At 43.5% G+C, this 27,519-nt stretch overlaps 1 protein-coding gene and 1 pseudogene across 16 annotated transcripts in view; one reads left to right on the forward strand and one right to left on the reverse strand.

Moving 5' to 3' along the window:
- OSBPL9 (oxysterol binding protein like 9) overlaps window positions 1-27,519 on the reverse strand; it is a 275,611-nt gene that overhangs the window by 215,429 nt on the left and 32,663 nt on the right. For 15 of the 16 annotated variants that reach the window (XM_063795794.1, XM_063795728.1, XM_063795526.1 and 12 more), the window contains exon 2: window positions 3,926-4,065. The gene's annotated coding sequence lies outside the window, so the exon portion shown is untranslated. Of the gene's footprint in view, window positions 1-3,925; window positions 4,066-16,859; window positions 17,200-27,519 lie in introns of all 16 variants that reach the window. The other variant, XM_063795567.1, reaches the window with a different exon arrangement.
- LOC134807056 (calreticulin-like) lies at window positions 8,396-11,872 on the forward strand (annotated as a pseudogene).

A 27,519-nucleotide genomic window follows, 5' to 3' on the forward strand; every position in this document is an offset into this window, starting at 1 on the left:
TTTACTAGTCTGGTAGGGAAGACAGACATTACTCAAATTATACACAAACTATTAATTACAGACCGTGAAGTGCTATGATTGACTCTTACATTTGTGGCACACTTTTCGGGTTATAAAGGGCTTTTCTCACACGTGATTTCATGGGAAGTCATATAAAGAAGTTAAAAGTACAGATTTTGGTGTTACCTAGAACCGGGTCTGAGCCTGGCTTACCCACTTACTTACAACTGGGCTTTTGGGCAAGATTCTGAGCTTCTGTTTCTCTATCTTTTGAATGAGGAAAAAATAGGACATTCATTACAGGGCTGTTAAGAGAATGCAATGAGATGATGCATTAAAGTACTCAGCACAATGCCTGACATACAGTTCTAAACAGTAGCTATGGTTATTACACACATTTTTTCTACATAGCACTTTTTCTTTCTTCTTTCAGAGAAAAGACAATGTATTACGCCATTCTTGCATTGCTATAAAGAAATGCCTGAGACTAGGGCCGGGAGTGGTGGCTCACGCCTGTAATCCCAGCACTTTGGGAGGCCTAGGTGGGTGGATCACGAGGTCAGGAGACGGAGACCATCCTGGCTAACACGATGAAACCCTGTCTCTACTAAAAATACAAAGAATTAGCCGGGCGTGGTGGCACGCTTGAACCAGAGGCGTTGGTTGCAGTGAGCCGAGATCATGCCACTGCATTCCAGCCTGGGCCAGAGCAAGACTTCGTCAAAAAAAAAAAAAAAAAGAAAAGAAAAAGAGAAATGCCTGAGACTGGGTAATTTATAAAGAAACGAGGCTTAATTGGCTCACGATTCTGCAGGATTTACAGGAAGCACGGTTCTGCCATCTGCTCAGCTTCTAGGGAGGCCTCAGAAAGCTTATAATCATGGCGGAAAGTGAAGGGGGAGCAGGTACGTCACATGGTGAAAACAGGAAGGAGACAGAGAGAGTAGGAAGGGGAGGTGCCACACACTTTTAAACCACCAAATCTCAGAGCAAACTCAGAGCAAGAGCTCACTGATCACCAAGAGGATACCCCAAGCTATTCATGAAGGATTCTCCCCATGATCCAAACACCTCCCACCATGCCCCACCTCCAACATTGGAAATTACAATTCAACATGAGGTTTGGTGGGGACATACATTCAAACTATATCAGACAGTTTTGAAATCAGATTTGGGTTCAAATCTCAGGTCTACCACTTACAAGATGCAAAATGGAATTTAAAAATGCCTATCTAACCAGGCCTGGTGGCTTATGCCTGTAATCCCAGTACTTTGGGAGGCCAAGGAAGTAGGATCGCTTGAGCCCAGGAGTTTGAGACCAGCCTGGCTAACATAGTGAGATCCTAATTTCAACAAAGAATCAAAAAATTAGCCAGGTGTAGTGGCATGCTTGTGGTCCCAGCTGCTTAGGAGGCTGAGTTGGGAGGATTGCTTGAGCCCAGGAGATTGAGGCTGCAGTGAGCCATGATCATGCCACTGCACTGCAACCTGGGCGACAGAGCAAGACCCTGTCCCAAAACAAACAAACAAAAAAACCCAAAAAAACCCTAAAAACAAAAAGCAAAAACAACCAACAAAAAACCTATCTCACAGCATTGTCCATGAGCATGAATAAGGTGAAGTTTTTAGGGAGCCCCATGAGGGCCTAATACATAACACATCTTTTTGCCTTGGCATCTACCCTTATCCTTCACTGGGTCGATGATGGTCAGAGAAGCAGGATCCACTTCATTCAAGCCACAGCAAGTTAAGGCACAAAGAAGCTCTGAGGCCCCTCCCTCAGGAGGGAGTGACAGAGGTGGTCACCAAGACCTGTCTAATTACCATGACCTTGAAAGAGACAGGGGGAGACCACAGAAAGTGTTGAGGAGGTAAAACCTCTTCCCTTTTAGAATTTTTTCAGCTGGGCCTGAAAATTAAATTGACATCAGACAGATTAACAGGAGAAAAGCATAGAAATGTATTTAATGTAAGTTTTATGTGACATGGGAGCCCTCCTAAGGAAATGAAGACCTATAGAAGCAGTTAGAGTCAATTACTTATGTGGTGAATGGGCAAAGAATAGTAAGTTGTGAAATGTGGTAAGGGAAAGGGGCTTGGGCCGGGATAATTAGGTAGAGAAGTGATGAGGGAGATAAGGGTTAGTTTAACAAAGTTTGTTTATATAGATTTCCTTTGGCTTCAACTTCCTGTCTTTGATAATAAAAATGTTACTTTCCTTTTGGTATAGGGAAGACATCTTTCATGTGGGGATTTTATCCCCTGCTTTTCAGAAACAGAATGAAGGTCAGAGTGATCTTCTTGCACTTGCTGTTTTATAAGTGCCTTTAATTCAAAATAGTCGATATGAAAGAGCAGCATATTTTGGAGTGCCATGTTCTTAACTCTTTCAAAAGCAAGCTCAGTCCCCTGGGTCTCATAAGGGGAAACAGTTGAGTCATCAGACGTGAGTAATAGGAGCTGACAGAGCCAGCTCAGGGTGGTCTTACTGGATGTGTGTTGATGTGGGATATTCATAGGTAGAGATAAGGTAATAAACCTAGATATTGGGGGCTGGGCACGGTGGCTCACGCCTGTAATCCTAGCACTTTGGGAGGCCGAGGCAGGCGGATCACTTGAGGTCAGGAATTCGAAACCAGACCGGCCAACATGGTGAAACCGCATCTCTACTAAAAATACAAAAAAAAAAATTAGCCGGGTGAGGTGGCGGGCACCTGTAATCCCAGCTACTCAGGAGTCTAAGGCAGGAGAATCCCTTGAACCTGGGAGGCTGAGGTTGCAGTGAGTTGAGATCAGGCCACTGCACTCCAGCCTGGGAGACAGAGCAAGACTCCGTCTCAAAAAAATGAAACAAACAAACAAAACCTAGATATTGGGGAGTGGGAGTAGAGAACTATCCATTGAACTACAAGGAGAAGATCTTATAAAGTTTACCCTGAAGGCCTCTTCCAGCTCAAGCTGCCAAATTGCCCTGTGACTCTGGGACCCATAGTGGGCCCAGGAAATGGGAGTCAGCAACTCTGAAGCATAAAATCAGAAAGGCACTGAACATTTGGTTGGAGTGCCAAGACCCAAGAAGAATGCCTCTTTGTCTATATGCCATCCATGCCAAAGCAAAACAGATTTATCGGCATCTCCTTGAAACTACAAGAAAGAGATTAAAAAGTTTAAGAAACAGAACAGGGTAAATGGAAATTGATTGCTCATTGTCATCATTACTAATTCAAGAAGGTATAAAATGTTGTTGCTAATCTCTTCACTTGGTGAGCTGATTTTATTATTTTACTAAACATAAATATGTATAAGGGATGAGTCCCTCTAAGCACATTTTTCCATCTACTTTTATGAGAATAAATGTTTCATGCCTTTCTTTTGTTTTTGTTTTTGTCTATGATCACCCAACCACCAAATTCATTTCCTTTATTATTATTTTTTTTTTGATACAGAGTCTCGCTCTGTTGCACAGGCTGGAGTGCAATGGTGCATTCTCGGCTCACTGCAACCTCCGCCTCCCGGGTTCAAGCGATTCTTCTGCCTCAGCCTCCTGAGTAGCTGGGACTACAGGCATCCACCACCGCGCCTGGCTAATTTTTTATATTTTTAGTAGAGACAGGGTTTCACCATATTGGCCAGGCTGGTCTCGAACACCTGACCTTGTGATCTGCCCACCTTGGCCTCCTAAAGTGTTGGGATTACAGGCATGAGCCACCGCGCCCGGCCTGTTTCATGCCTTTCAACCATACATTCCCATGGTGATTTTCAGCTCTTAATTGTCATGGAGGAGGGTGAAGTAGGATATTAAAGTAGAAGTGCCTCAACTACTTGGTATTCAAGCCACTCCACATGATAATACACAAATAGTGGGATTCAGACAATTGGACAATGAAAGGAATTTCAGGACTATCGGAGTCATCCCTTGACATACCTTTACCGTTCCTGTAAGCCTTGGTCAGTATTAGCTGCATTTTGTCTTTACGTTCTTTTTTTCTCCTTTACTCATAGATGAATGGAAAAAACGATGGGTGCAGTCTAAACATCAGCCAGATTATGGTAAATTTCAGCTCGCTGCAGGAAAATTTTATGGAGACAAAGAAAAAGATAAAGATAAATACTGGAACTCAGTATTAGCACATATAATTATTGTATATTAATATACTAATTGATTGGGAAAATTCTGACTTTTATACAACTGTTTTTGTCTGTGATATCACCCAATCACCAAATTCATTTCCTTTTTTTTTTTTTTTTTTGAGATGGAGTCTCGCTCTGTTGCTCAGACTGGAGTGCAATGGTGCAATCTCGGCTCACTGCAACCTCCGCCTCCCGGGTTCAAGCGATTCTCCTGCCTCAGCCTCCTGAGGAGTTGGGACTAAAGGCTCATGCCACCCTGCTCAGCTAATGTTTATATTTTTAGTAGAGACGGGGTCTCACCATGTTGGCCAGGATGGTCTCCATCTCTTGACCTTGTGATCTGCCCGCCTTAGCCTCCCAAAGTGCTGGGATTACAGGTGTGAACCACCGTGCCTGGCCTTTTTTTTTTTTTTTTTTTTGAGATGGAGTTTCATGCTTGTTTCCCAGGCTGAAGTGCAATGGTACAATCTCGGCTCACCACAACCTTGGCCTCCCAGGTTCAAGTGATTCTCCTGCCTTAGCCTCCCAAGTAGCTGGGATTACAGGCATGCACTACCATGCCCGGCTAATTTTGTATTTTTAGTAGAGACAGGGTTTCACTGTGTTGGTCAGGCTCATCTCAAATTCCCAACCTCAGGTGATCTGTCCGCCTCTGCCTCCCAAAATGTTGGGATTATAGGTGTGAGCCACTGCACCCGACCTTTTTTTTTTTTTTTGGAGATGGAGTCTCACTCTGTCACCCAGGCTGTAGTGTAGTGGCACGATCTTGGCTCACTGCAACCTCTGCCTCCCTGGTTCAAGCGATTCTCTGGCCTCAGCCTCCCAAGTAGCTGGGACTACAGGCATGTGCCATCACACCCAGCTAATTTTTGTATTTTTAGTAGAGACAGGATTTCACCATGTTAGTCAGACTGGTCTCAAACTCCTCATCTCAGGTGATCCGCTCACCTCGGCCTCCCACATTGCTGGGATTACAGGCGTGAGTGCCACTGTGCCTGGCCCACCCAATTCATTTCTCTTTCCTAAAATAAAAAATTAGTAGATGGAGTGCTCACTTTGGCAGCACATATACTAAAAAAATTAGCAGATGGAAAAGAATGAACTCTCCACAAATATAATATGTCCATTCATTGAATAACAGGAGTTCAAAACTAAGCCCTTCCACAAATCCCCGTTAGTCTTCCTAACAACTTTAATATGTGATTACTATTATTTTCCCAGTTTTTCAGAGGAGCCTCAGAGAGGTTATTTGCCCAAGGCTATATACACAGCTGGCAAGAGGTAGAATCTGATTCTGGATCTGACTGTAGGGACTATATTCATTACTGCTGGACTATGCTGCTGTCCCCAACCCCCTAGGATTTTAAAAATAGCACGCTGCACTTGAAACAGGGGAAGGCACTGTATAACATCCAAATGTTCTTCTTCCCTAGAGGAGCTTAGTGTGACGGAGAGAGGAGCAGACAGACCTAGGGCTAACTCCCATGACTTACTAGCCGCATAATTTCGGCAATTCTTATTTCTCTGAGCTTCAATACTAGATGGAGATAATAACCATTGCCTGCCATGCTCATTAGACAGGGCTTTTGTTAAGAGCCAAATAACATTGTGGAGGAAGGGTGAGCTCTGAGCACAAGTTCTGCAGGATTGGGTTTTTTGTCTGAGAAAGCTTTTGTCCTCTAAGTAGAATGCATTGATCTTTCCCTGAAGTGATTTCCTATCTTCTTCCTCCTGGCTACTGTTATGAATCTCATTCTCATATTGATTAAAGGAGAGAATTATGAACTGGCTTGAGAATCTTAAATTTTAAATCCACTCTGGAAAACTGTTCCCAGAGTATTAAACGGTATTAAAGGGAAAACCATTTCCAGAGTAGAGAGAAATTGGAGACGGCGTGACCCACGGGAAGCTGTGCCTTGGTGATGCCAGTGAGGGTAGTCTGCTCAGCCACTCATCTCCTCTCAGTGTGGTTTCTTGGTTGTTGTCCCTCACATTGTATCCCACTCAGGTTCATTGGATTCCTCCTAGTTCTTTAGAAGAGTCCTGGGTTACAAAAGAGGCTCAGAGAGAAGGCAGGTGGAATTGAGCTACAAAGTAGGGTTTGGCAGAATAGAGACTCAAAACTTGGTCTGGCCTGCAGGTTCGGTGCTCTTTGTCTTATGCACACGCCCTCCTCCGTGAAGTCTTCCCTGGTTACTCTAGCTGTTCTTGGGGTCTTTGGGGAAGTAAGCATACTTTGTTCAATTTTGTTTTGTTTTGATTAAGACAGGGTCTTGCTCTGTCACCCAGGCTGGAGTGCAATGGTGTGATCGAAGCTCACTGCAGCCTCAAACTCCTGGGCCCAAATGCTTCTCCCACCTCAGCCTCTGGAGTAGCTGGGACTACAGGCATGTACCACCATCCCCAACTAATTTTTAATTTTTTTTGCAAAGACAAGGTCTCATTATGTTGCCCATGCTGGTCTTAAACTCCTGGCCTCAAGCAGTCCTCCTGTCCTGACATACTAAAGTACTGGAATTAGAGGCATGAACCACCATGCCAGGCCAAGCATATTATTTAAAATGTAGGCAACTCCTAACATAATGTCAGACATGAAAGTGTTTACCACAGAGCCTGGTGTACAATAAGTGCTCTTGAGATGTCTGAATCAGGACCTGTGATTCTTCTGTGTAATTTAACACATACTTATTGAGTCTTTCTTCTATGTCAGGTCCTGTTCCGGATTCAGGGAATATAAAGATGCCCCTGTTCTTCAGAAGCTAAAAATTATTCAAAGAGACTGAAATAAACCTAGTTTCAACATAGTGTGACCCAGGAAAGTACAGAGAGCTGTGGGATCATAAGGAAGGACCCAGCCGGGTGTGGTGACTCACGCCTGTCAGGAGTTCGAGACCAGCCTGGCCAACATGGTGAAACCCCATCTCTACTAAAAATACAAAATTAGCCGGGCGTGGTGGCGGGCACCTATAATCCCAGCCACTTGGGAGGCTGAGGCAGGAGAATCATTTGAACCTGGGAGGTGGAGGTTGCAGTGAGCCGAGATTATGCCACTGCACTCCAGCCTGGCGACAGAGCAAGACTCTGTCTCCAAAAAAAAAGGAACCTCACCAAGTACGAATAATGATAGCCCCTTACATTTTATGTTGACAGTTTACAAAGTACTTCTCAGATCTCTTACTCACTTGACCTTCACCCGGAATCCTATGAGATAGGAATAATTCTCCACGTTTTGCTGATATGGAACTGAGACTCAGAGAGTTAACAGAGCCCTAACCAGTAAGCTGGGCAGCAGCATGGAATAATAGAAAGACCACTAGCCTGGAGGCCAGGAGACTTGGCTTGTATGGCATGATTTCATTTGTGACTCTGTCATCTTGAGTAAGTAACCTTTCCTCCCTGGGGCTTGGTCTGCTCATCTATAAAGTAATGTGGTTAGACTAGAAAGGCTCTGAGATCTATTATTACCCTGATACTCTCTGGAGGAAGAAGTAAAGTCTTATAGTTGAAGATGGGGGCTCTAGAATTAAATGAACTGGTTGAGTGATCCTGCACAAGTGAAATAGCCTCAATGGCTTCATGATAAAGCAGAGAAATTAGGAGAACCCACTTCATGGGGTTATTATGAAGATTAAGTACAGTAGTAATATATGTGAATGAAACACATTGGTAACGAGTAATTGTTCAGTGAATGTTAGCAGTGATTACTATTTGATCTACGAGGCTATGGTAGAAAGATGTCCGGAAAGTGCAGGGGCTCTTTCTACCACAGCATTTTTGTATGGTAGAATCTCATTCTGGTCACCCAGGGGAGCCTCGGAAAAACAGGCCTTTGTTTTGTAAAGTTGTAGAACAGTCTTCAAGTATCTCTTGAAAATCAGAGGTAGCGTGGTATGCAGAAAGAATCAGACAAACATGGCTTAAAATTCCAGCTTGGCTCCTTACTAGCTATGTGGCCCTAGGCAGGTGACTCACCTCCTTATGACTCAGCCTCCTGATCGTAAAGTGGAGATAATACTCATTTTGCAGGGTTGCTCTGAGGCTTGAATAAAAGTATGTGTGCAAAGCTTTCAGCACAGGTATGGAAGAAAATACCAGAGATTGGTGAGGTCAAGTGCTGGATTTCTCTGGCTGCTTTTTGGGTATTTAAGCCTGAAGACTCTGTGCTTTCTGCTTCTAGGTCTCCAAACCAGTGAACATGCCAAGTTTTATGCCTTCTCAACCAGGTTGAAGCATTCAGCAATGAGAATGAGACCTTGGTGTTTCAGTTTTCAGTAAAACACAAGCAAAGGAAGTATTGTGGTGGCGGATATGTAAAACTCTTTCCTGCCACCCTGAACCAGGAGGATATGCACTCAGGACCCAAGTATTACATCATGTTTGGTAAGCTCTCTGATAGCAGTCACTGTCAGCTCCATTAGGTCCTAATGACAGCCACTGTCGTTGTTGAAAACGCTCAGATTCACTTGGAACAGAAAATGTCTAATATGATAACTCCACCCCTGCCTCCATGTGGTAGGACTCTTCAAAGACCTGAAAAAAGCAACTCTAAACCTGAATGTTAATATAAGTAAACCACAGAGGTGGGGAGGCACATGGTACCATATTAAGAAATCTATAGCACAGGGAGACATTTTCCAGTTCTCAGAAGAGGAGAAGGAGGTCATCAGCTACGTAGACCCTCTCACAGGTACACTACAATAAGGCATTTACTCTGCCTCAGTGAGAGAAAGGCACAGGAGGTCAAGGAAGTGACCTTTTTTTAGCATCTGAAATGTGTCCAGAGTGTTGTATCTGTAACCTAAATATGTAACTAGGCCTCCTTGGGGCAGTCCAGATCTTACTTAAGCACGTGTGTGTTTTGGATAGTCAGAGAGTGGTAACATGGGAGGTAAGGTTGAAAATTAAGTTAAGGCTGGGTGCAGTGGCACACACCTGTAATTCCAGCACTGTGGGTGGCGGGGGGCTGAGGCGGGTAGATCACTTGAGGTCAGGAGTTCGAGAGCATCCTGGCCAACATGGTGAAACCCCATCTCTACTGAAAATACAAACATTAGCCGGGCATGGTGACTAGCACCTGTAATACCAGGCAGGATAATTGCTTGAACCTGGGAGATGGAGGTTGTAGTGAGCCGAGATTGCACCACTGCACTCTAGCCTGGCTGATAGAGCAAGACTCCGTCTCGAGAAAAAGAAAAATTAGCCAGGTGTGGTGGCGGGAGCCTGTAATTCCAGCTACTCAGGAGGCTGAGGCAGCAGAATTGCTTGAACCTGGGAAGCAGAGGTTGCAGTGAGCTGAGGTTGCACCACCACACTCCAGCCTGGGCGACAGCCTGGGTGACAGAGTGAGACTCTGAGACTCCGTCTCAAAAAAAAGAAAAGAAAAGAAAATTATGTTAAATCTATTCCCAACTGTTGGCAGATAAGGCTTTCTGGGCTCAGAGACACTGATGATCTCTAGAGTTCCTTCTAGAGTTTTTACAAAGCATAAAGGGCCCCAGGCTCTGTTTCTAGGTAGCCTTGGGTTTGAATACCAACAATGCTACTTACTAGCTGTTTGTCTTTGAGCTACCTGCTTAACTGTTCTGAGCCACAATTTTCCCAGCTAAAAGTGGGGGATAGTAACACCTACTTGTTGTAAGAATTAAATGACATGGTATAAAATGCCTGACACAGAAGGGGTTTCTGGTTGGGTTTGGTCAATGGGAGCCCTGGGAGATCAGAGATGGAAAAGAGAGTTGTGTTCCTCAACTGAAAGTCAGCTTCTCTCTTGCCTGTCTTTTCCACAGGATTCTTTCTTCCAGGCTCTGGCAAGCACTCCTTCTAGCCCCTTTAGGCCTAGGGGTAGAACCCCATTGTTGCTAGCCCTGAGCATAGCACTATACTTTATGTTTTCACAATGTCCTGCCCCAACCTTTGTAAATAGTCCTTTTATTAAATCCTTCTCAAATAATCCCAAATTTGATTGTGCCATCTATATCCTGCTGGGACTCTGATTAATACACATGCTGTGTTTGTCTTGGGTCTTGGCCTTAGACCAGGCAAACTGCCTTAAAGCTATGTGAAATTATGCTTTGGGGTTTAATTTCCAGGCCCTGACGTTTGTGGCTTTGGCAACAACAAAGTACAGGTCATCCCTCATTACCGAGAGAAATACCATGAGAACAAGACCATCAAGTGCAGGGTGAGTGTGTGCTGGTCCTCAGCCAAGGGGGAAGGAGATGCATTTTATATGTGTTATCTCATTTAATTCTTACAAAATCCTATAAATTAAATACTGTCATCTCCATTTTACAGGTTAAAAAGTAGATCTAGAGAAATGCTGTAAATTGCAGGATTTCATAAAGGAGCAGTTGATCCAAAAGCCTAAGAAGTTATATGAGGTCCTCCTGTGGAACAATGCTTGGCATAGCCCAGTTCCCCACTGCTAGACATGGGAGAGGATGGGGGAGGGAGGGAGTGTTGGACTTAGAAATGGGGATGGGGAGTCAGTTTATCATAGTAACATCAAGTTAGAGACACCTAGGTTGGCTAGAGGATAGTAGGTGGATTTCATCAGCAACTCAACAGGGATTCAAATACTAACTCTGTGTTGGGCCTTAGGCTGGGGACAGAGTGGGCCAGACATGGCCTTTGACTTCACAGAACTCACAGTCAATGAAGGTAAGAGTCAAGCAAAGTGACTACCTAGTATGCTGGGCATCTGTGGGAGCACAGAAGAGGACCCCTACCCAACCTGGAGGCTAAGGAAATACTTCTTAGATAAGAGTTCTCCTGAGCTGCACTTCAGAAGATGAACATGACTTGATCTTGTGAAGTGATAAGACAATTTTAGGGAGAATTGAATTCTTAGAAAAGATAATCACAGGAGGAAAGTCACAGCGACTTGAGAAAGAGTAGCACTGCAAGTGGAAGCATGGAGAGAGGCAGGAACCGAGCCTAGAAAAGCCCACAGGAGTCATTGGCAAATGAGTGTTTCACACCCAAGGCCTTCTTTAGCAAGACTGTATAAAGGCTGTACCATGCAGGAGCTCTCTGAGATCCTCCTCTGGGGCAGACCTCATGCTGGAAGCTGCAGACACAACAGACAAATCATATATGACACCTGCTCACAGTCTAGTGGGACAGGCAGAAAGACAGGTAAGATCAGAGAATGATGGGAGCTGCAGTGCAGGGAAGGATGAAGGCTAGGGAGACCAGAGGAGTGTGTACTAGGAGAAGAGGCCCACAATCCATATAGGGTTAACCAGAAAAATGGGTTAAAGAGTGTGGTAAGGTTTGTTTGTGACTATGTGGGTGGTGGCATTCAGGGAACTGAGGGTCTGGTGCATTTAATGCTTGGGATCTAAAGATGTTCAAAATGGAACTGAAATATTCCCCCATTCCCTTTATAGATCAATAAAGACCCTCACCTGTACACTCTGATTATTCGCCCCAATGCTACTTATGAGGTTAAAATTGACAACCAGCAGGTGGCAGCTGGGGCTCTGGAGGAGGACTGGGACTTCTTGCCTCCCAGGAAAATAAAAGACCCTATGCCCAGAAACCAAAGAAATGGGATGAACGCCTGCACATAGAGGATCTGGAAGACAAGAAACCTGAGATCAGAGGGCATTTGGCTGGGAAGCAGGTGGGATCTCAGCTGTGGAGATAGGAGAAGGAGGCTGGGAATGATGGAGCAGAGACTGGGGACATCAATCCCTCAAGGTGGTGTTCAGCTAGATATTGTTTTCCAAAGAGGCATGGAGGGAAGAGGGCAGCCATTCACCTTTGTTGGGGATCCAGCAGCCTCTGTGAACAATGTGTTATGATCCCTCTTTTGTGGATAAGGAAACTGATGCTTAGAAAATGAAGTAACTTGCCCAAGCAAATATGTGTTAGAACCAAGATTTGAACCTACATCTTTTTGACTCTTAAGTTATCAATATGGGGAATGTGTGGAGTATACTCATTGGCTCATTATTATACTCATTGGCTCATTATTATTATTCTGGGAAGCTGTACTGGATATAGCTATGAATAGAACAACCCTTGCCCTCTAGGGATTCTGAATATAGTAAGGGAGGCAGATAAGAAAACAAAGATCAAAATATGTGATCAGTGCTGAGAGCCAGGGAGGCAAGCCAGTGAGAGCCCAAAAGCGGATCCCAGCCCAGCCTGAGTTGAGGTGTAGGCAGTGGTCTGAGAAAGAGAAGGAAATGCTTGAGTGAGTGAGTTACCCTAAGAGTTGGAAACATAAACTCTGGGGTCAGGCTGATATGGGTTTGAGCACCACCTTTTTCTAACTATGGGACCCCATCCTACTAGCAGTTAACTCTGCACAAGGAATATAACTGCTGTGAAAGTCAACTTCACAAACAGGGATTATTTTAATACTTACCTGTGAAGGTTACTGTGAAGATTAAATGAGCTAATAAAAAATACATAATGTAGTGTCTGGTATATAGGAAGTCCTTAATGTATGGCCTTTATATGTTAATAATATGCTGAATTTCAAATAATAGATTTATTAGAGAAAAGTAAGAGGGAAACTGGGGTGGAGGGAAGACATTCCAGACCCAGGGAACAGCAGGAGCAAAGGCACAGTGGTTAGTTAGGAAATAACATGGTGTGTAAAAAACTGAAAGCAGTAGTTCAGCATTTGGGGAACATAAGGTTCAAGGTGGGGCATGGTAGGAGATAAGGTTGGAAAGGTCTGTTGGAGCCAGGCCAGGAAGGGCCTCACCCACCACATTGCTACTCTGCAGGTCAGAGCAGAGTCAGTGTCATGCAGAAGAGATGCTTGAGGTCAGGCAGGGGTCAGCATGGGACCAGGTAACTGGAGTCCAGCCCCTAAAGAGAGGCCTGCAGAGAGATGGGCAGTTGCCTAGCCATGTGTAGGGAGATTTAGCAAAGGGCCCCAATCCTTGGTGGAGGGAGGTGTAGTAAGGGAATTAAGGCAGATGATCAGGCAAAGTGTCTGGGCCTTCAGCACCATGGAAAAATAAGGGGCTGGGTTGCTGCCATGCCCAGAAGGCAGGCTTAGGGTAGGAAGACTAAACATGGACCCTCCCCTCCTGGTGAGGACCATGCACCTGATGTAGTCAGGGTTGGCTTGGCTCAAAGACTTGCGGAGAGTAGAGAGGCTGCAGGCCTCTATGCTCCCTGTTGAGTGGAACAAGGGAAGATGGAAACTGATTAAATCAACAGGGCACTGTCACAACTATAGCCCCCAGGATAGGATGCTGTCTGTCTTAGGAATCATAAAACAGCTGGAACAGGCTAGGAACCAGAGAACTTTCCCAATCACAATTGTGTTGAATGACTGTGAGTTTGGTGGGCTGGCATAGAAGCCTTCAGTCATTCTGGACAAATGGTCACAACCAAAGCAAACTGCCAGGCAGGCAGAGCAAAGCCTTGGAGGCTCCACAGCATAGAAATATAAAAGTTGGGGTAGGCTGTTTTTGATCTTGTAGATCTCTGTCTTAGGAAATCAGAGGGTCCTGGGGTACAAGGAAGGACTGACACAGGCCTGGGAGCACACTGGGATACAAAGCAGGTCACCAAGAGGCCTTCAAGAAGAGGGACCTAGGCTAAAATACCTATTATAACAATAAGGGCCCATGATTGTGGGGGAGGGTGTGGCCAGAGACAAGGGAAATTCCCATCTTACTTAAGCTTAAAGAACTCAAGGTCAAAATGATAGTGAACCCAGAGGAGGGATTGGAAGTGCTTAAAGCCTCTTTCTTTTCTGCCCTGCATTTGTTTACAGGTCCTGAGCTGGACCTTCATATAGATGATGATGGGAGGGGGCAGAGGGAAGGAGCCAGGTCCAGCCTGACAGCACTCTGGACCCCCGTTTTCTTTTCTTTTCTTTTCTTTTCCTTTCTTTTTTCTTTCTTTCTTTCTTTCTTTTTTTTTTTTTTGAGATGATTTCGCTCTGTCACCCAGGCTAGAGTGCAATGGCATGATCATGGCTCACTGTGACCTCTGCCTCCTGGGCTCAGATCCTCCCACCAGGTGCATGCCACCTAATTTTTAAAGTTCTTTGGGGTAGGGATGGGGTCTCACTATATTGCCCAGGCTGGTCTTGAACTCCTGGGCTCAAGCAGTCCTCCCACGTTGGCCTCCAAAGTGCTGGGATTACAGATGTGAGCCACCACGCCCAGCCTGGACCCCAGTTTTTTCTCAGCCTACGCATCTATCTTCATGAAGGAACATTTCATTTTAGGACTGGGAAGACTTTGAATACATCCTGGATCCAGAAGCCAAGAAGCCAGATAACTGGAATGAGGCTATGGATGGGGAGTGGGAAAGGCCTCTGATACCAAATCCGAAGTATAAGGTGAGGGGGGTCTCTCTTTACAATGGGTGTGAGAAATGAGACAAAAGACATGTAAACGCTAATTGATGAAACAGAAATTCTGAGATCCTGTGGTCATCTTCCCTTCCCCTAAACCCCGCAAATAAGACTGTACCCTCATCTGAGCCCTGCTCACAGGGCTATGCCTACGTAGGACAGGGTGGGCTGGTAAAGGCCAACTTTGACAGGTATAGGGCCAGGCAGCCCTGGGCCTGGAGTTTGTCCAGAGTGGTGGAAAGCAGCCAGTCACAGGAATGTGGTCAAAATAGGACATGGGTTTGGGGTCAGGAACTGGAAGTCTTAGAAATAGGCCAGAAGGAGAAAGGGTGTACATGAATGAGCCAAAAATGCAAGGGGTAGGGACACTTTTTATTTTATTTATTTATTCATTTATTTTGAGACAGAGCGTTGCTCTGTCACCCAGGCTGCAGTGCAGTGACGTGATCTCGGCTTACTGCAACCTCCACCTCCTGGGCTCAAGAGATTCTCATGCCTCAGCCTCCCGAGTAGCTGGGACTACAGGCACTTGCCACCACGCCTGGCTAATTTTTTGTATTTGCAGTAGAGACGTGGTTTCACTCTATTGGCCAGGCTGGTTTTGAATTCCTGACCTCAAGCGATCTGCCTGCCTTTGCCTCCCAAAGTGCTAGGATTACAGGAGTGAACCACTGCACCCAGCCAAGGGACACTTATTTTTAAGAGCTAACTCCTGACCTCATGTTAGAAGCAAGAAGAACGAAAGGAATCAGTGTCAAATTGTCCAGAGGTAAAACTGACTGAAGCAAGCATGATTTTATTTGGCCACAGTTTCCTACACTACACACCAGGAAGAGAATGGCCTCAACTGCCAGGATACTCAGATGATATTCTCTGAGAAGCTACATTTTCTTTATTTCATGAATGAGCTGGTGCAGACATGGGGCCAAGCTCAGAATGGGTCCCTGCCACCTCGCTTGGCTTCCTCTGAGTAGCAAGGGGAATTTGAAAGAATCTTGTGCATTAACTCAAAGAAAGGGAAAGAAGCTCCTGGAATCCTTCTCTGAATCCTTATGTCTAATACACAACTGCCTTATAAATCAATTGGTGTATTAGTCCATTCTTGCATTGCTATAAAGAAATACCTGAGACTGGGTAATTTATAAAGAAAAGAGGCTTAATTGGCTCATGGGTCTGCAGGCTATAGCTATACAGAAAGCATGGCAGCATCAGCTTCTGGGGAGGCCTCAGGTGTCCACTGTGATGGCGGAAAGTGATGGCAGGGTGTCTCACACAGTGGGAGCAGGAGCAAGAGAGAAAGGGGGGAGGTGCTACACAATTTAAAAGTAACCAGATCTCATGATAACTCACTCACTATGCAGTACCAAGGGGGGATCGTGCTAAACCATTTATGAGAACTCTGCCCCCATGATCCAATCACCTCCCACCAGGCCTCACCTCCAACACTGGGGATTACAATTTAACATGAGATTTGGGTGGGGACACGGATCCAAACCATATCAATTGGCCTTTCTGATTGCATGAGATCAGAAGAATGACAAAATACTAGTGCCTTGTTCACTGTTTGGTTCTTTGCTTAGGGAGAACGGAAACCTTGGATCATTGAAAATCCCAATTACCAGGGGGAGTAGATTCATCCCAAAATAGACAACCCTAAATATAAGCCTGACGCCACCATTTGTCACTATTATAACATTAGTGTTCTCAGCCTGGACCTTTGGCAGGTAAAGCCCTCTGGGCTCAGAGCCACTGAGCCACAGTCTCTCAGTTTTCACAAAGTAGAAAGAGCCTCAGGCTGGAAATCACAAGACTTGAATAAGTCTTGGTCTTTATAAGCCTCAGACTGCTGATCTTTTAAATGAGGGCAGTCATATTCTTCCTAATAATTATAAGTTACTAAAATTTACTGAGTCCCTCTCATGTACCAAATGCTGTATTAAAGACTTTGCATATGCCATTTAATTTTCACTAGCAAGTCTCCTACTTGTTTTTTTTATTTTGGAAAAATTTAATATATTCTCTATTGTTAAGTACACCAGATGCTGGACTTCTGAAACAACAATTGTACTTCAGCATAATTGCATTTTCTACATTTTTTCTGTTCATGTTGCTTGTTCCTCTGATTTACCTAGAATCAGTGAATCTGAAAAACAAAAAGATTCTTTAAGCACCTGGTAAATTTCAGGTCCCACATTAGAAAATGAGCAAGCATCAATAATATTGATGGGGGTGAAAATATGACACTGTGAAAGTCTCCTACTTCTAAATGTGAAAAGGAGACTCAGAAAAGTTAAATAATTTGCCTGAAGACATACATCTGTTAAGGTAAGTAGAAAAGCTAGAATTTAAGCACAGTTCTTTTTGTGTTTGTTTGAGACAGAGTCTCACTTACTCTGTCACCCATGCTGGAGTGCAGTGATGCAATTTCAGCTCACTGCAACCTTTGCCTCCTGGGTTCAAGTGATTCTCCTGGCTCAGCCTCCCGAGTAGCTGGGACTACAGGCATGCACCACTACGCCTGCCTAATTTTTCTATTTTTAGTAGAGACAGGGTTTCACCATGTTGGCTAGGCTGGTCTCCAACTCCTGACCTCAAGTGATCCACTGCCTCGGCCTGGGATTACAATCGTGAGCCACCGTGCCCGGCTGAGTGCAGGTCTTTCTGATGTCAGATTCAAAGTTCAAATACTTTACGCTGCTTCTGCTGGTCCTACGTGATCCTTGGAGGTGCTTCTAGGGATAAAGGGAAATCAGAGATGTGGTAAAACTCTGAAACATTAAAATTCCCGGACAGATGTTAGGGGTGATTGCCCCAGCCATGATGATAAGTCCTGACCCAGCTTCCCTCTCTCTGCCAGTCTTCTTTCCTTTAATTGGAAGGTAAAGAGGAGGGGACCAATACTCCAGCCTTTAAAAAGTTGTTGTCCTCTCCATCTCTTTCTTCTCTGAGACTTATTACGAAAGATGGGGAGGACTCCTCCCCAAATCAGGAGAAAAGAGAGTGCCTCAAGGCCCCAGAGTAAAGGCCTTGGCCATGATTCCTCCCAGGAGTCTGTTAGAAACTATAATCTACAAAGTCCTGGATGAAGAATTCCCCTGGAGAGGAAGGGAACTCACTTTTGTTAAACACTGGCCTGGGGTGAGTGCTTTACCTACATTACCTCCTCAAATTCTCACAACTCTATAAGGTAAGTACTATTATCTCTTATTATTTCCTCATTTTATGTTTGAGAGAATTGAGACTCAGAAACACCAAGCGACATGTCCAAGAGCACACAGCTAACACATGGTAGAGACACGATTCAAATATAGGTCTGTCAGCCTCTAAAGCCTTTGCTGTAATGATTACACCCACTGTACAACAGAGCCTCTGGAAGCCACAGCCACCTGTCCTTGGGTATATCCTGCAAAGTCCCATGGCAACGTGTCTCGGTGTCTCTGATCAGTGATTTCTACAGTTCAGAGCCACCGAAGGTTTCTGACAGACGCCCTCTATTTGAAGCTTTCTTGGTGTGTTTATTTATTTTCTACTTTATTTATTTATACTTTCTTGCTTCTCTGGCTTATGAAGACCAACATAGGAGTACAAGGAGGTCATGTATGTAAATAACCAGGAGCATGTGCTGGGGAGTGGGGAAGGGTTCAGAAGAAAAGGAAGGAAGGGAGAAAGGGACACATTGTATCTTTCTTTTCTTTTCTTCCTATCTAATTTGAAGAATGTGGATACGCTTTGCATTGTTATTATTTTTTTTACAGTTGTCTCTTTTTAATACATAAGGAGAACTTTCTACATCTTGTAAACATATGTGATCATATTAATATGCCTAATCTGATTATTTCATTAAAATGCTTATCCCCCCACTGAAAACATTAAGGTACACATTTTAAACTGTATCTTTGTTCATATACAAAATTAAAAGTATTTGACACTAATTGCTCTGGGTTCTATCAACCTCTGTAAGCAGGCAAACCTTAGTATTTGAAGAATTTAAACCATGCCAGAGGAGTGCTTCTCAAACTTTAACATGCATATGAATAAAATGGGGGGTCTTATTAAAATACAGATACTGATCCAGTAGGTCTGCAGTGAAGCCCAAGAGACTACATTTCTAAAACTCCAGCATTGTCTCTTAATTTTGCGAGGAGTGTGTGTGTGTGTGTGTGTGTGTGTATGTGTGTGTGTGTCTGTATTTTAAAGAGACAGAGAGAGAGAGAATTCTGCACAATGCTGACATTACCCTTGCGAGCATGTTTTCTTCTAACTTCTAATCGGGTCTGACACTCACAGGTCCTACTCCACCATCCCCCCGCAACCCCCGCCCCCACACTCAGCCAGCCCAGAACATCCAGGTTACCACGGGGTCCCTGCCCTTTATTGGAAATCCAAGTGACTCTCAGTATGGAGATGGGTGGGAATTCCCTCACCTTCCCCTGCCCCAATTTCCAGCCTTCAGATGCTCTGGCAGCCCAGATCCCCTCCCCATCCCTCCTTGGTCCCAGCCTAGTAAGATGGTCAACTTTCCTGCCTAATCCCTGACCCCTCCTGTTCCCTGTTCTGACACCTCCAAACACAACCCCTTTACCTTTTTTTCTTTGGTGGAAGTGACTGCATTGTTTTTAGTTGTTGTTGTTTGTTTTGTTTTTTAAATCAGCACAGAGGCTGGGAGGAGATGGTAGAGAACGAAGAAAATTTTCCTCTTACCATTGGAACTCCTTATGATCTTTGAAGGAATGAGTATAGTCTAGCCACAATGAGTATAACCTAGTCATAATGTCATCACCCAATGGGTTCATCTAACCCACTGCCCAGAAAAGCCGGGGCACTGAGAACAGCAAGTTTTCACAACAGAGAGTTTAATAAATGCAGAGCTCACTAAGCGGAAGGATAGGAATTTATTATTACTCATATTAGCCTCTCTGAAAATTTGGAGGCTAGGATTTTTTTAAGGATAGCTTGGCAGGCGGGGGGCTAGGGAATGGGGAATGCCAATTGGTTGGGTGGAGGGTGAAATCAGAGAGTCAAAGCTGTCCCCTTGAGCTGAGTCAGTTCCTGGGTGGGGGTCACAAGACCAGATGAGCCAGTTTATCAATTTGGGTAGTGCCAGCTGCACTCTGCATCAGAATGCAGAGTCGGAAAAATACCTCAAATACCAATCTTAGGTTTTACAATAGTGATGTTATCTATAGGAGAATTGGGGAGATGGCCTCTGGCTGCATGACTCCTGAGTCATAATTTCTATTTTGTTAGTTTACAAAGGCAGTGTGGTCCCCAAGCAAGGAAGGAGGGGGTTTGTTTCGGGAAGGGGCTGTTATTGTCTTTTTTTTTTTTTTTTTTTTGAGACGGAGTCTGGCTCTGTCACCCAGGCTGGAGTGCAGTGGCACAATCTCGGCTCACTGCAAGCTCCGCCTCCCGGGTTCACACCATTCTCCTGCCTCAGCCTCCCAAGTAGTTGGGACTACAGGCGCCCTCCACTACGCCTGGCTAATTTTTTGTATTTTTAGTAGAGAGGGGGTTTCACCATGTTAGCCAGGATGGTCTTGATCTCCTGACCTCGTGATCTGCCCGCCTTGGCCTCCCAAAGTGCTAGGATTACAGGAGTGATTTTTTTTTTAAATTAGATTATAAACTAAATTTCTCCTGTAGTTAGTTTGGCCTATGGCCAGGAATGAACAAGGGCAGTTTGGAGGTTAGAAGCAAGATAGAGTTGGTTAGGTCAGATTTCTTTCACTGTCACAATTTTCCTATGTCAGATTTTTCTCACTGTCATAATTTTTGCAAAGGTGGTTTCAATAATACAAAGCACATTGATATCCCTTACATCATATGGTCTGTGCCATAGCCCTGTGAGGCCAAGAGGGTAGGACTTACCGTTGCCATTTTACTAATGAGAACACTGAGGACTCAGAGAGGAGACTTGATGTGTCAGGGCCCATCTCTAACAAGTGCCCAAACCTATACTCTTTACATGTTATTACTCAAGTGGGATAGCACAGGTAACTTTCAATGAATTCCTTAGGGCCTTAGGCTTTAGTCGAACACAGTTCACAGTTCTTTTACAGAGAAGATACAAGTAGACCATGATTACCAGTTAGGATGCAGAACTGGCACTCTCATAGCCCATGAGTTTAATGTAAGGGCAATGGGGGCAAAGGGGCACTAAAAAGACCAGAGAGATTAGGAGTAGTTCTCGTGAAAGTAGGGAAAATGGAAAAGTCAACAAATAGGCAGTTCTCCTAGCAAGACTGCTGACAACTCAAAAAAATCCCAAAGGTAAGAAAATATCTTAAAGATGCAGAAGGAATTTTAAAAACCAATTGTTAAAAAATGGCTCCTAGCAAAATAGTTACCTCTATTCAAAGTGGCTATTTTATCACTTGTCTTTCTCTTGGAGGCAAGGTTGGTTGGGTAACGTAAGCCAAATAAAAGCCTTTCTTATTAAAAACAAGAAAACTTTTTTGGCCATGAAACAGTAAGGCAGGGTTTTTTGTTTTTGTTTTCAATTTTTAGTTTTTGTGGGTACACAGTAGGTATATATACTTATGGGGTACATGAGATATTTTGATACAGGCATGCAACTTGTAATAATCACATCAGGGTAAATGGGGTATCCATCACCTCAAGCATTTACCCTGTCTTTGTGTTACAAACAGTCCCATTACACTCTTTTAGTTGTTTTTAAATGTATAATAAATTACTGTTGTCTATAGCCATCTTTTGTGCTATCAAATACTAGATCTTATTCATTCTTAGTTTGAGATATATATATACATATATGTATATATACACATATATGTGTATATACACACACATATGTGTGTATATACATACATACACACATATGTGTATATACATACATACACATATATGTATACATATACACGCATGTATACATATATACACACATATGTATACATACATACACACATATGTATACATACGTACACACATATATGTATATATACACATATATACACATATATGTATATATACACATATATACACATATATGTATATATACACATATATACATATATATGTATATATACACATATATACACATATATGTATATATATACACATATATGCATATATATACACATATATGTATGTGTATATATATACTTTTTTTTTTTCTTTGAGACAGAGTCTCACTCTGTCATCCAAACTGGAGTGCAGTGGTGAGATCTCTGCTCACTGCAACCTCTGCCTCCCAGGTTCAAGCATTTCTCCTGCCTCAGCCTCCCAAGTAGCTGGGATTACAGGCATCTGCCACCATGCCCAGCTAATTTTTTGTATTTTTAGCAGAGACAGGGTTTCACCAGGTTGGCCAAGCTGGTCTCAAAGTCCTGACCTCGGCCTCCCAAAGTTCTGAAATTACCTAATTATGTTTTTGTACCCATTAACCATCTCCACTACTCATAGCACCCTACCCCCAGCTCCACTCTCACCCTTCCCAGTCTCTGGTAACTATCATTCTGCTCTCTATCTCCATGAGTTCAAGGCAGGGGTTTTTTCAAAGCCTAGGGAGGGACATGGGATTACTCATGCTACAGACTTTCCAGTTGGTTATACAAATACTCCCATGAAATTGACTTCATGATTTATTTAACTTACTGCAAAAGTAAAAAATTATAAAATGACCATCATTTTGCCCTTTTTGAAACATACTCAGGTACTGAAAAGTTATGATAATAACCACTAGTGTCTATTGGGTGACAATTAACTGCTAGACCGTGTGCTTTACATATATTATCGCTAATTCTCATGAAACTACTGTCAGGGAGTTATTATTTTCCCTACTTTACTTATAGGGACTAGGCTTACAGGGTTGAGCAAACTTGCCCGAGATCACACAGCTAGTATGTGGTTGAGCTGGTCTGACTCCATGACTTGTGTTCTTTGTATTCTGTTCCTTTCTCATTCAATAAACAAACATGGAAAATATTACATATGATGGATTTCATTAATCTTTTCCTTCCATTGTAAATATTAAAAATGTTATTTTAAAAAAATAGAGAACTATAGTACATGATCTACATCGTGTAGAATCTGGCTGGGCACAGTGGCTTACACCTGTAATCCCAGCACTTTGGGAGGCCAAGGCGGGCGGATCATTTGAGGTCAGGAGTTCAAAACCAGCCTGACCAACATGGTGAAACCCTGTCTCTACTAAAATACAAAAAAAAATTAGCTGGGCATGGTGGCACATGCCTGTAATCTCAGATACTCAGGAGGCTGAGGCAGGAGAATCACTTGAACCAAGGAGGTGGAGGTTGCAGTGAGCCAAGATCATGCCACCGCACTCCAGCCTGGGCGACAGAGCAAGACTCCCTCTCAAAAAATAAAAATAAAATAAAAAAAGAATCTTAAATTCTGCTTGCATTTCTTGTTGAACCTTTTCCTTTTACTATGGTCTTTTAGTTTTTCTGATTAAGGAGAGAACCTTTTTTTTTGCCCAGGCTGGAGTGCAATGGCGCTATCTCAGCTCACTGCAACCTCCAACTCCCTAGTTCAAGGGATTTTCCTGCCTCAGCCTCCCGAGTAGCTGGGATTACAGGCACGTGCCACCATGCCCAGCTAATTTTTGTATTTTTAGTAGAGACAGGGTTTCGCCATGTTGGTCAGGCTGGTCTCGAACTCCTGACCTCATGATCCGCCCGCCTCGGCCTCCCAAAGTTCTGGGATTACAGGGGTGAGCCAATGCGCCCAGCCACCTTTTTAAAGGCATCTATATGTAAGTATCATCAGAAGTAGGCACTATCAATCTGAGCTGGGGCAAGAGCCCGTGGGCACCAATTTGGAGGCTAGCAGAGTGATAAAAGTTACTTCACAACCTTCTAAAATAGTGTTCAGAGACATAAGGAGCATAGATTCTTGGGAAACTAAATTAACTTTGTTCTAGAGCAGATCAGCTAGGGCAGTACAGGATTTTGGACCCTCTGTGTTATTAATAACCCTTGTATTTCCTTGTCTAACCCAAATTATTGATTACAACCTCTGGGCCAGTAGCCTGGGAATATGCATTTAGCAAGGGTCTCCAGGTGCTTTTTAAGCCCTTCGACATTTAGGCACCTAGTTTTAATAATCCTGTTGTTTTCACTTCAACAGGTAAAATCTGGCAGCATCTTTGACAATTTCCTTCTTACAAATGATGAAGAGTTTGCTCAAAAAGTTAGAAATAAGACCTGGGGAATGTCTGACTCCTCAGTTGTTCACTATTCTTTGCATTTCAAAAATCAGCCGCATAGTCTTTGTCTCGTTTTTGGTCACTCGGCCCTGAGAGGTGGGAGAAAGAACTCATGTTCACTAGACATCTATAATTGTGTACTTGTGACTCTGTCAGCACTTTCCAAACGCTATCCCACTTAGTCCTAAAACAACCCAGCAAGACAGACATTATTACTTCCATTTTTCAGGTGTAGAAACTGAAATTCAGAGTATAAAGTACCCAAAGTCATCCGCAGCCTTTGACTTGTTGAAGTTTTGCCTTCCATTTTGAGTCACAAACTATGAGTCTCTTATATTTTTCTTTATAGTTTTACTCTTCATGTTTATTAAATTTTTAACCATCTAGAGTCTACTCTTGTATAGGATGTAGAATTGTTGAAATATGTTAATTATACTATCCAAGCCTTGCTGTCTCAGTTTCTGAGAGGAGGATGTTCAAGTCTTCAGCTACAGTTATGCATCTGTTTTTCCCTGCAGTTTCTCTCTCTCTCTCCCTCTGTGTGTGTATGTATATGTATTTATATTTATACCTGTATCTGTAAGAGACAGAGTCTTCCTGTGTCTGCACAGAGTGCAGTGGTGTGATTGTGACTCACTGCTGCTTCGAACTCCTGGGCTCAAGCAATCCTCCCACGTTAGCCTCTCGAGTAGCTAGGACTACAGAAGTGCAGAAGTGTGCCACCACATCCAGCTAACTTAAAAACAAATTTTTTTTGGCCAGGTGCGGTGGCTTACGCCTGTAATCCCAACAGTTTGGGAGGCTGAGGCGGGTGGATCACCTGAGGTCAGGAGTTTGAGACCAGCCTGAACAACATGGAGAAACCCCTGTCTCTATTAAAAACACAAAATTAGCCAGGTGTGGTGGTGGATGTCTGTAATCCCAGGTACTCGGGAGGCTGAGGCAGGAGAATCGCTTGAACACGGGAGGCGGAGGTTGCAGTGAGCCGAGATGCGCCATTGCACTCCAGCCTGGCAACAAGAGTGAAACTCTGTCTCAAAAAAAAAAAATTTTTTTTTAGAGATGGGATCTTGCTATGTTGCCCAGGCTGGTTTCAAACTCCTGGCCTCTCATGCTCCTTTTGTGTGTCAGACTATCTGCTCTAGTGCATTGATCTAGAAGGGAGCTACTGAGCTCATTTTCTTTTTTTTTGTTTGTTTTGGTTTGGTTTTTGTTGTCGTTGAGACAGGGTCTTGCTTCTTGGCCCAGGCTGGGGTGTGGTGGTGAGAATACAGCTCACTACAGACTCACCTCCCCAGGCTCAAGTGATTCTCCTGCCTCAGCCTCCCAAGTAGCTGAGACTACAAATGCATGCCACCATGCCAGGTTAATTTTTTTTAACGTTTTTGTAGAGATGGGGTCTTGCCGTGTTGTCCAGGCTGGTCTGTAACTCCTGGGTTCAAGCAATCCACCTGCCTCAGCCTCCCAAAGTGTTGGGATTACAGAAAATAGGCTCAGGCTCAGGATGGCTACGAGAAAGAAGGAAGGTAATGAGTGCTGTTTGTTTACCAGCTTCCCCGGCCTCCTAGAACTATTTTGTGGGTGGAGTGATACTTGGGGCAATGGCCTCATGACCCTGACAAGCTCTATCCAGATGTTCTGGTTCTGCAGGAAGGTCCATTCAAAAGCAGGTTTGTGGCCAATACTTGATTACCCAATAGGCAGATTAAGCTTATGCTTAAAGCACCTGCAAAAACACAGGCACAAAAAAAAGTTTGTTTGTTTTTTTAAAGAACTTTGATACTTAGTATTTCCTTTAAAAAAAAAATGGAAAGACCAGGTATGGTGGCCCACGACTATAATCCCAGCACTTTGGGAGGCTGAGGCGGGTGGATCACTAGGTCAGGAGTTCAAGACAAGCCTGGCCAAGATGGTGAAACCCCACCTCTACTAAAAATAAAAAAATTAGCCGGGCATGGTGGTGGGTGCCTGTAATCCCAGCTACTAGGGAGGCTGAGACAGGAGAATCACTTGAACCTGGGAGGCGGAGGTTGCAGTGAGCTGAGATTGGACCACTGCACTCCAATCTGGGCAACAGCATGAGCCACCGTCTAAAAAAAAAATTGAAGTAGTCATTCTGGGAAAAATTATTAGACCTTGTAATACTTTTTAGTCTGGTTTTGTCTTGTTTTACTTTGGGATTATATCTAAAATTGTTTTGTGAAGGTACTTTTTCATATTGGTTAAGAGTTTGAATTTTGGAGCTAGACTGCTTGAGTTCAAATCCAGGCTCCATTATGTATTAGCTGTATGAACTTAGGCAAGTTATTTAACTGCTCTTCATCTATAAGTGGAGAATAATGATAGCCTCTATCTTATAAGTTCCTGGTATATAGTAAGCGCTCAATACATGGTAGCTATTATTATTAAACCATACATTCACTTGACAAGTACTTGAGTACCTGTTCAAAGCACTGTTGTAAGTGCTGGGGTTATAGTAGTGAAATAAAACAGAGAAGTTTCTACCTTCATGGGGCTTACCTTCAGTTTGAGGAGACCAACAAGAAAAGTATAAGGAAGTCTGAACCTCAGATCGCTCATCTAGAAAGTAGAACAAGTAACAAACCTCATAATTTGCTGTGAGGAATATACATAACGTGTGTAGATTGCCTATTATAGCACTGTGGTTAGCAATGCAGTAGGCATTCAACAAATATTTGCTAAATTGGAACCAATTTTATTTACGAACAAACTACACACACACACACACACACACACACATATTTCTATTCACCCTACACATGCTGAAACTTTGTATGTAAATAAACACTATCCTGGAAATCTGAAGACTGTTGGAAGGCTGGACACGGTGTCTCACACCTGTAATCCCAGCACTCTGGAAGGCTGAGGTAGGTGGATCTCCTGAGCTTAGGAGTTCAAGACCAGCCTAAGCAACATAGTGAACCCCCATCCCTATGAAAAATACAAAAAAAAAAAAATTAGCCCGGTGTAGTGGCATGTGCCTGTAGTCCCAGCTACTCAGGAGGCTGAGGTGGGAGGACCCCTTGAGCCCAGGAGGCGGAGGTTGCATTGAGCCAAGATGACACCATTGCACTCCAGCTTGGATGACAGAGTAAGACCCTGTCTCAAAAAATAAATAAGTAAGTAAATAAATAAATAAATAAATAAATAAATAAATAAATGACTGTTGGAAGATGCCAGATATTTCTAAAGTTGGTTAACTTTGTTTATACTATCTGTAAATTATTTTGAAATTCTACATTCTAAACGGGACCTAAGAGAAGCAATGGAGAGAACTTTATGAAGAAATTGAAAAAAGAAAGCAGGCAGAAGAGGCCAAGAAGTAAAAGGAAACGGATGAAGAAAAGGAAGGTGGCATTTGGGGAATTGAAGAAGAGGGAAATGAATTGGATCCCACTACAGAGCCAGGAAATGACAGGCAGATGCAGGAACATGATGCTGACAGAGCGTTTCTGGGTAAAAATGAGGAAGTCCTTGTTGACCAGAAGGGTGAACTGTAACTGGGATTGTGGAGGCAAATGTTAGAAGGAGAAATATTCATGAGGTTGGTACAATTTGGGGAGCAAAATAACTTACTTTTTTGAAATAAACTTTGGATTTGTATTTCCATCCCGCTCCCTTTGCTCTGTGTGACCTGGGGAAAGTCACACTGCCTCTTGGGGCTTCTGTTTCCTTATTAATGGAAAGGGAGTGATCATTTCTCTTTTATGAGGTTGTAGGGATTAAATGAACTAATGTATGTAAAGTGCCTGATACAAATAGGTGGTCAAAAAATGGTTGCTATCACTACTATCATTATTATGGTGTTTATGAAATTAGTTATCAGTAAATAAACTTCTGTATA

Source organism: Pan troglodytes, chromosome 1 (genome assembly GCF_028858775.2).
Source record: "Pan troglodytes isolate AG18354 chromosome 1, NHGRI_mPanTro3-v2.0_pri, whole genome shotgun sequence".
NCBI lineage: Eukaryota > Metazoa > Chordata > Mammalia > Primates > Hominidae > Pan > Pan troglodytes.